Source organism: Homalodisca vitripennis, chromosome 1 (genome assembly GCF_021130785.1).
Source record: "Homalodisca vitripennis isolate AUS2020 chromosome 1, UT_GWSS_2.1, whole genome shotgun sequence".
Classification (NCBI taxonomy): Eukaryota; Metazoa; Arthropoda; class Insecta; order Hemiptera; family Cicadellidae; genus Homalodisca; species Homalodisca vitripennis.
Window position 1 is genome coordinate 184427465 of NC_060207.1, and position 10368 is coordinate 184437832.

A 10368-nucleotide genomic window follows, 5' to 3' on the forward strand; every position below is an offset into this window, starting at 1 on the left:
GATAACGACATGTGTTTATTTTTTGTATAACTCACTAGTAGACTAAAACAAATATTTAGTTCAGTTACAATAGGTCACTCGGTCAATGCTGTTCACATGCCATTAAACACGGGCTACATTACAATAACTCTATTGAATAATGAGTTTTCTCACTTTCTTTTGACTATAAAGGTCAATCACATCAGAAAAGTCAATCGTCTTTTCCAGCTCATTCTCAATCAACAGAAGTCCTAAATGATTTAGTCGACTTTAGCCTGTTGTACTCCTCTGCCAGGTTTTTAAGTAGTTGGCCAATCTACTAAAAGATCTACCAGTCCTAGATATTGCTTCTGGAATTGTACTAAAAATTCTTATTGCAGTACACAGATTTATAAAAATCGTTTGAAGGTGAACTCTTAGATGGAGTTGAGAAACTTCATTGGATCTTCCTCCGATTGGAATACTGTGAACGGTCTTCATATAAACAACCTCCACAGCTAAGTTGTCTGAATCTATAAAGTCTAAAGGATATTTAGATACAAGATCGCTTGTTTTTACTTTAAGTACCTCATTTTCCAAGTCCATAAATGAAATAACTGGTTAAAACAGTTCACATATCCGGCCACAACTTACAGACCTGGTTTTAAATCAGCCATAATGGAATCCAAAACAGAAAAAAAGAACAGAAGATTTGAATGCATTGAATACCGCTAGCTGGAGTTGTTCAGGTTCAGGCGTCATTTTATCGGGTTCCTTTTAACAACAAACTTAGGTGGAATGCCTAATATGTCTTCGACTACTTTTGCTTCATTGAAGGTGGTTTACACATGAACATCGTAGGGCCTGCATCTCATCTTTAATTAGTTGTGTCTCGACGTTGAGGAAGATACATTCCTTTTGTATTATTACGTTATTTTAATCAATGGAAGCCAAGATCTTGAGCCAAAATGATGACATCAAGAGGCCTTTGGAAGATCCAAAGTACTTTTTGAGTGCTAAAACGGTATTTCTTGCTGATGGAGTTAATGTGGGTACCTTATCTTCCAGGGGTTTGTCTAACACTTTGAGGATTGATGGATAGTGCTTCACAATTGGGCGCACAGCTTTCGCTCCTACGAGTTTACAGAAAGGCTTTGTAAAGCAACGGTACTTGTTTCAAACAATTTCCAACGGCTAGGGCTGCTAGAGAATGAAGATTAAAAAATTTCAGTTTCCAAAAAAATGTCATAACATCAGAATTAAGTTTATTGGTATAAACACTCTATTGAGAGAATGTGCTCCACAGGGAGAAAGAAATAGGACACTTGTTTTTTTCAAGTACCCTTAACTGAACACCACTAAATTGTAACCCCGCATGTTGGACCCATTGTCATTGCCCTGAGCACGACAACAAGTTAATTGTATTTGAAGAGATTTCAATGTGGGCAGTATTTCATCGGTTATCGCATTAAACAAATCTGAATTGTAATTAGCAAGGGTATTTTATCTAATAAATTTGATAAATTAATGAAAGGGAGAAACAAATTAGCATGCTCACATAGTAAACAAACTAAACAAGGACAACCCGTTTGTGGCTTTTTACTGTATCGTAGTCAATCGCTCTTTCAGAGATAGCCTCAGCAAAGATCTCAAAAGCTTGACCTTTTCGTCAACAACCATCTCTCTGACATACTCTCTGGCACATCAGCACACTCAAAATATAGGTTTGCGTTCTCTTGTGTTGTATGACGGAATTTCTCAGACTTTTTAATATAAAATTACAAAGTAAAGGTGTTTATCTTATAAACTATAAACAATAATTGTGTTGACAAGCGCTGATCTAGAGAAAAGCTGGGTCTATTTGGAAAATTATTTTATATATTTATTGCAAACTTGTATTTATTGGTTAGGGCGCTCCAGATTGCCTGCCATGGCCACTGTTGTTGCTGCATCGAAATTGGGCGTTATACTCAAAATTTTATTTTGTTTTTAAATTAAGGGATGTACATTTGTATTTGATTTTGAGCCTTCAGCATCCCAACTGGTATTTATGAATAAAATGTAGGCAGAATCAGTGGCAATCACAAAAGTTGTGTCTGGCCCGGGACCATCTCCACTATATCTGATAATCATATAGCAAAATGTTTTTATTTGTCATTTATCAAATAAAGTTATGATTTTTTTTTAACACGCGCTCTCGCACGCTCATTGCCCTTTCAGTCATTTACTGTGTTCCCAATGTAAGTTGATAAGTTTTAAAAAGTCTTATTACTTTGAGTTAATCTTATTACATACATTAGGATTCATAACAAAATTTAAAAAAAATCTTGTATGATATACTTTAACATAGTAATGCTCAAATTCAAATAAAGTAAAGGGCTACAATAGAATCTTATTTGAATGCTTTAACATGTCTCATACATCGTGCACTTACCCATTGAATATTTTCATGACACCAGCATATTTCATTAACTATTTCAATACATTCAAAAACAAAAATTAATTTCTTTCAGGTATGGTACATGCTATGATTCATGGTAGGTAGATAGTAGAGTTGTGTAGTAATTACAAATATATTCTTCAGGGAGTGTAGTTTTCCTTCCTGCAGAGTAGAACAACACAATTCTCAGTGAGGAAACCATACCACGGAGACTGATAAGTACTTTTGAACATTATCGTAAGTTACGCCTTGGTAAAATTAAAATATGAATGTCAGTAAATACAAAATGTATCTTTTATATGTCTCATTTATTATTAATTCATAATAGGGGGTAAACAGTCTTTATCAGGATTTAAATGTCACATCCATAGGTTCTTTGTCATAATCGGGTGTTTTTTTGTAATTTCAGGGTTCTATCGATATGTTCAGGGTAATAAACGTCAGTCCAGTAGGTGTTTCTGAAAATAAAAAATAAACATTAGTCTCAATTAATTATGTGTGAATTTAAGTTATCAGTTCAAAAGATATTAATTTTTAATGAAAAATGTTTAGATAACGATAAAATACATAACAAACCCAAAATCCGCTGTCTCTTATTTAAATCATATCCTAAAGGTCCAGGAAAGTTGCCACAAATAGGAAATTCACTGTATTTAGGCTGGGATTGAATGTATTTAATCTAGAAAGAGTAAATGTGAAAGTGTGAGATTTTCTTAACTTTTAATGGGATAAATGATTAGATCGTACCTGTATTTATTGGTTAAGGCGCTCCAGACTTCCTGCCATTGCCACTATCGATGTTGTATCAAAATTTAAGGGTTACACTTAACATTTCATTTTGTTTGTCAGTCAAGAGATGTACACTTGAATTTGATTTAGAATCTTCACAATTATAATTGTTATTCATCCATAAAATATGGAGAGAATCAGTGGCTGGCTCAGTAGTTGGGTCTGGCCCAGGTCCATCTCGACTATATCTGACAATCATACAACAAAATGTTAATATTTGCCATGTATCGCAAAAAGTTATGATTGTTTTATGAACACTACAAACTAAAAATATTTGAATTTTCGATAGAACTGACCAATTTAAATTCGTGCACCCAAAGCACCTAAATATACTAATGAGTTCTTTTAATATATAGTATTTATTTCGTACGTTTTGTGCAGATACAGTATATGACACCTCCAATCAATACGCCAGTTACCACAACTCCACCGATAATTTGGTAAAAACTAAAGTTTTTGAAAAAGTCAAACATTTTGCAAGTAATCTATTTGAGAAACAAACACAAAATGACACTGAAATGTGAACTGATGCTAAGAAACCGCTTAGTATTGTTTTAATGGCATTAAATCTAGCTCTGGCTATTAAAAGAAGATAGGCAATTTGTATGCTTTGTAAAAACTATTAAAAACATTCTTAATAACTTACTATTATTTACACTTAATACGTCAATTATTTACTAGTTTTGTCTTCTGAACAATCTAAAGTTTGTTTGTGTACCAGAAAGTATATATACATGTAAACACTTTGTATACATTTTATCAAACTTATCAGCGGCTTTGAACGAATTAAAAAATTAAAATCCCCACATAACCTACTTAGTCAGAACTATGTGAATTAATAATATGATAGTCCCCTATGATATGTATTAAACGTAACTGGGGATGTTATCAAAATATAATACTTTATTGATTTTGTTAGACGTCATAGCTCGAGTGACTAACTCCCATAAAAATCTTTACGCGTAAAAGGGTGTTAATTTTTACGCGTAATTTTTAATAATTCACATTTATGATGCAGAGTAAATTGATTGATTATATGTTAAGGGGATTCGGCACTCCAAGAAGACAATTGGTTGTTTATGACATATATATTTTTATTTACTCTAGGTACTAAACTAAAAAAATAAATAACAAACAGGGTATAACATTTCCAGTGTACAAAATTTAATAAGTATATATATTACATATATACTTATATTTAATATAGATATATATATATATATATATATATATCAAGACTGGAATTGCCACTTGTAAACATATAGATATATATGTATATATATATATATATAGACTATATATATATATATATATATATATAAAATATACATTTAAAAAAATCATACATAAACACATTTCTGTATATATATATATATATATATATATATATATATATATTCATATAATCTGTATAAGAGGCAATAGCCTAATTTAATTTCAATAAACATTGAATCACAATAAGTACTTGCTCCGCCGGGACTCGAACCCGGATCTTTCACTTGCCGGGTGAATGTATATATATATATATATATATATATATATATATATATATATATATATATATATATATATATAATTTACATAAACATTGAATCACAAAAAGTATATATTGTATATTTGTATGTATATATATATATATATATATATATATATATATATATATATATATATATATATATATATATATATATATATATATATACATACAAGGCGCCTAGTAGGTTTTTAAAATAACAATTTAAAAAAATACATCATACATAAAGACATTTATATATATACATTGTCTCATATAGCCATTGTCAAAAATGTCTTTATGTATTATGTATTTTTTTAAATTGATATTTTAAAAACCTACTAGGCGCCTTTTGGAATATCCATTTTTTATATTTAAAGATTGAAAAACTAATTTGCAAATACTCTCAAATGAAGGTTAACAACAGATTCACCGTATTATTTCATAATTTGGATTATATTAAGCCCAAGTAAGGTAATTAATTTTATGTTTATTTTATTATAATTGGGGGTAACAATGTTTTGCTTATTTTCATTGGTTTTTTTTTTTTTTTTTTTTTTTTTTTGTACCGGTAACATTATAGCTATGCATTTACAATGTATCTAACAAATGTAGACAGGGACAGAGTTGCCACTTCCTACCCGCATCGCTATATTTTTGAGGCAGAAAAGAAAAATCGATAGTTATAATGACATTTAGTTTTATAAATAAGTGAAATAAAGTATTTTATTTCTAATAATACAGTTCTTTCAGTTTACCGGTGAGAATACTCTTTCAAAAATAGTGGTCTCCGGTATGCATTACAAAAACACATATGTAGAAGTAGATTCAGCAACACAGAGACATTCCAGCATGAAATCAGACGTTCCAATGGCTAATAATCAAAACTAAGCAATGAATACCATGCTATATGAAACAATAGACACATGTACACCTACTTAGTATGCAGTCTGAAGCAACAACGCTCTGCAAATTGCTAAGTACAAGTTTGCAGGGCTTTGAGTAGTTACATTTTTAGTCCCAAACACACCCATATACTTTATAAAGTTATGTTTTCTTGTAAAAAATTAAACAACTAACAATATTCAGCCAATATTTTGTAACAAAACTGACTGACTTTTTTATCTCCATAAGAAAGAAGAAAAATCTCATTTTGTTTTGATGGGAGATTTAAATAAATTTGTTTACCCTCAATTATCTGAAAATTAACATAAAACATACTGTATGTCGAAGGTTTAAGTCATATTTATGTCTGGAGATTTAGAAGAATATTTACATATATGTAAACAACACGATGTTTGTAGGCCAATAATGTGTTATCCATCCAGGTCAGGCCACTAAGTTTACCAACCATCAAAAGAAATTTCCTGGTCTGCATGTAATTTACATGGATTTTAAAGCATTTAAGAAATAATTTTGACTTGTAAAACCAACCCTCAAAAATCTACGATAACTAAGATTCAGATGGTATTACTCTATATAGTTTCAAATGTAACAATGAATGTAAAATCATATTATGTTTTCAGAAAAATTTTAACAAAATTTGCCAAATGCTTCAGCAAAATTATTCCGAAAGTTTAATAAATTGTAGAAATACATAGCGAAAAATATATTTTTAAAAACAAAAAGTCTATAATATTTACTGAAAAATAGGAAAATTATATAAATAATTAAACATTTTCAATATTTACGATACTAAATGATTCGATAGTGAAAACAGATTATAAGTTAGAGATCATAGCCGTTTAACTGGAAAATTTATAGATGCAGCTTCCATATCTCGTAATTTAAATCAAAAATGTCCTAAAAATATTCCAATGTCTGTTGTACTGTTGTTAATACGATACTCATTTTTACATCAAATAAATGACCAGGCAATATAGACAGGTTGATTTAACAGATGAGAAATACATAAATTATTCTGTAAGTTATAGTTATGGATACTAGTTCGAATGTGATAAACCTAGGAAATTTATTAAACTTTCATTTGTAATGAATATTCAGATTTATAAATGTATCTATTGAGAAATTAGTGAAAAAATTTGAAGAACAAAGATTTTAAACATAATTATAATGAATTTTATACAAAAATATAAAATGTTAAATGAAATACTACAAAAACACCCTAATATTGCAAATGAGATTTTTAAGATTTTATTTGAAAATTGTATATTTTATTATGGATTTCTTCATAAATATATAAAACTATGGATTTGTTTAAATTGATATAAGTAGATCCAGCGCATTATCTGACTCCAAGTTATTCGTGAAATGCGATGTTAAAACTTAGTTACAATTGATATAAGTTACGATTACAACATTAATATGATGAATGAAGTACGAAACATACCAACAACCTGGTTTCAAAGTTGTGGTGGAAAACTAAATATTAGATATTTGGGCTGTTAGCCGTTGGGAACCAATTCGACTTGTAAACAAGGTTATAAATATAATTTTGTAGTTTAGTAGAACAATTTTTAGAGAGTGATATTAAAATTGTTTCATCGCTGAATATGAATTTTCGTCTAGGTTTATCCGTTTGTTTTAGACAGTAAAGATCTTGTGATTGAAATCTAACTTACCAAAGGGCTTGATGTACTGTATGCAGAAAATAAATGCGCAGAGGCTTCTTACAATAATAAAAGAAAAACACTTCAAACAACAATCTTTTAATATATCGACGAATTTCGTTCTCAAAAAGGATAAAGGTATTACGTATACAAGCAAATAATAAAAAAAAATGAGTTTTTAGTGTCAGCTGAATTACACTATAAATTTAGATTAGAACATTTCAGCTGATACTAACAATTCAATATATGCTAACTTCTATTCTTTGCTTGTATACATAATATTTCTATTCTTTTTTGAGAACGGCATTCGTCGAAATAAAGGATTGTATCAAATCTATTCGGCAAGTGAATCAAAATTCAAACCCAATTTTCCTCAGAACATTAGAACAAGCACACCAATTTGTTTTAAAGAGTAAAAATCCACATGGACTCAACATCAGCTAACTTATTTTAATGTAAAAAACATTTTTGATATACTTCCACATTAAATTTGTTAAAATAGCGCTTTCGCCGGTTAAGGCGTCATCAGTTTGACATTGTTTACAGAAAAAAAACATATGTGTAAAATAGAATATACATATGATAAAATAGAATAAACATATGATAAAATAGAATAAAATTTAAAACTAACTGTAAAGACCAAAAACTAATAAATTATAAAAGAATTATGTAGAAAAATATGGTTTGCAATTCATAATTTTGGAATGGATTTCTTTTTTCACTAATGGTATAAAAATATCACTGAAATTTACGGAAGGTTGGGAAATACAATTGAATCGTTTATTGCAGAAACCCCATAACCAACATTTCTTTCGATTTTGACTTTTTAGTATATTAATAATAATCTACAAATTGAAATACATTGTTTGGTGCAGAAATCACACAACTGCAACCATCCTAAAGGCTTTAAACTGGGCATCGAATCTTTCGTTTAGTGCAGAAACCCCTCAAGTGACTGCAGTTGTGGGGTTTCTGCAACAAACTCGGGGTAAATTTATTTTTTGTGTTGAGCGATGTTGGCAGCCGTGTCTTTTCTTGTTGCCATGTGCTCTTCACTTCCTGTCTGTTGTCAGTGGTGTACTGTGTGGTGGTTTGTTTACATACTGTTTATACCGGGCTGATTTCTTGGTTGTTAATGTGTTGTTAAGTATAAGTTGTAGCACTGGTTATAAAGACATGAGTGAAAGTTCAGATAGTGATGGGCCTTCTCAACCAAAGAGGAAAAGAGGTATCACCAATCCAAATACTTACAAAAGGAATGTGATTCGTGAATCCAGGACCAAAGGAAAAGGTTATGTTACTTACAAAGGTAAGGGAATAGAAAGCAAAGTTTGTCCTCAAAATGTTACTTGTAAATGCCCGATTAAATGTCATTCTAAGATTGATCAAGAAGTAGTAACAGATATATGGGACTATTTTTATAGCCTAGAGACCAAAAATTGCCAAGATACATATTTACAATCACTAATTGAAGCAAGAGCAGTAGGTAGACGTACAAAATCTGCAAAGAATGATGCACCGGTAACAGTTGACAATGAGTTAGATGATGAAGATGAAAATGAACGTAGTGAGACAGTCTATAAAAGAAAACACACATTTGTGTACTATATAAAAAATAAAGGGTGCTTAGTACCGGTATGCAAAAATGTGTTTTTGAAAGTGCATGGAGTAACAGGTGAACGCATAAGAAGGATTTGTAGCCTTTTACTCCAGAACAAAAGTCCAAGGGACTTACGGGGAAAAAACCGGAGTGGGAACTCTGTACCTGGCACTGTTTGTAATCTGATTCATCAACATGTCAGTTCTTACGATGTCAAAGTGACCCATTATGGAGGAAAGCCTAAAAAATATTTGGACGCCAGACTGACTGTTAAGAAAATGTATGAAATGTTTCTTGATAAACATCCAGATCTAACCAATGTAGTTAAGTATAACTTTTACTACACATATTTCAAAGAGAATTTTGACTACAGATTTGGTCCCCCTTAAGTGGATGTTTGTTGCACTTGTGAAAGTCTATCTAGTAAGCTAAGAGACCCTCTTCTGTGTGAAAGTGCCAAACGTACTGCTGTGGCAGAGATGATGGTTCATAAAAACAGGGCTAAGAAGTATTTCAAGAAATTGCAAGATTACAGTAATGACAAAGATGACGAAACTCTGGCAATATGTTTCGACTTCATGCAAAATCTACCTTTGCCGCACATTCCTGTCCAAGAAGTCTTCTATATGCGGCAATTGTGGGTGAACTGCTTTTGTATCCACAACCTAAAGACAAATAAGGCGAAAATTTATGTATACCATGAGGGTGTAGGAAATAAATCACCAGATCAGGCGTGTTCGTTTCTTTTTGACTACATGAAGACTGAAGTCCCTGATACAATAAAGAAATTGGTACTGTTTAGTGATGGTCCTTTCGGACAAAATAAGAATCACACCATGATAAGATTCTTAATGGCTCTGTGTGACAATTCACATTTTAAGACTATTACATACTACTTCCCAGTGCGAGGGCATTCTTTTTGCCCCTGTGATAGGGACTTTGGCTGTATAAAGCGCCTAATACGGAAAGCTGACCGGATTTATACACCACAGGAGTACATTGAACTGAAACTGAGGGCTAGTAATTCTGGTAGATTCACAGTCCATGAAGTGAAAACCCATGAAATATTAAACTTCAAGAGCTGGTGGCCTGCATACTACAAAAAGACAGTTTCAGCCTCTGATGAATCAGCAGGAAGAGCCATTCCGAAGAAGGACAAAGAACCATTTAAAATATCCACTTACAGACAGTTCCATTTCTCCTCACATTCACAAGGGAAAGTAGTAGTGAGGGAGTTCATTGATGGCTTACGTGAGTCCACATTCACCCTCCTGAAATGTAACCAACCACCGGAGCTACCAACTGCAGTTGCCTACCCTCAAGGACAGGTAAGACATTTTTTTAATTCCTACAATTTTATTCGGAACAATTAAAAGAAAACAATGAAGTTATTTTTGTTTTACAATAATAATGAACATAATGTTATTAGTTAATAAAAATAATATCAACAGTGTATACAATTTTTTTTTTTTTAATATGCTAGCCAGTCACGACTTAT

General features: G+C 31.2%; 1 long non-coding RNA gene across 1 annotated transcript; it reads right to left on the minus strand.

Annotated features, from left to right (window-relative positions):
- Positions 1-2707: 2707 nt before the first annotated feature.
- LOC124355817 lies at positions 2708-7417 on the minus strand. Its single transcript, XR_006921772.1, has 3 exons — positions 7283-7417; positions 3146-3375; positions 2708-2856 (listed from the first exon to the last, which is right to left on the minus strand). It is a non-coding gene; the product is annotated as an uncharacterized LOC124355817 (long non-coding RNA).
- Between the last annotated feature and the right edge of the window lie 2951 nt (positions 7418-10368).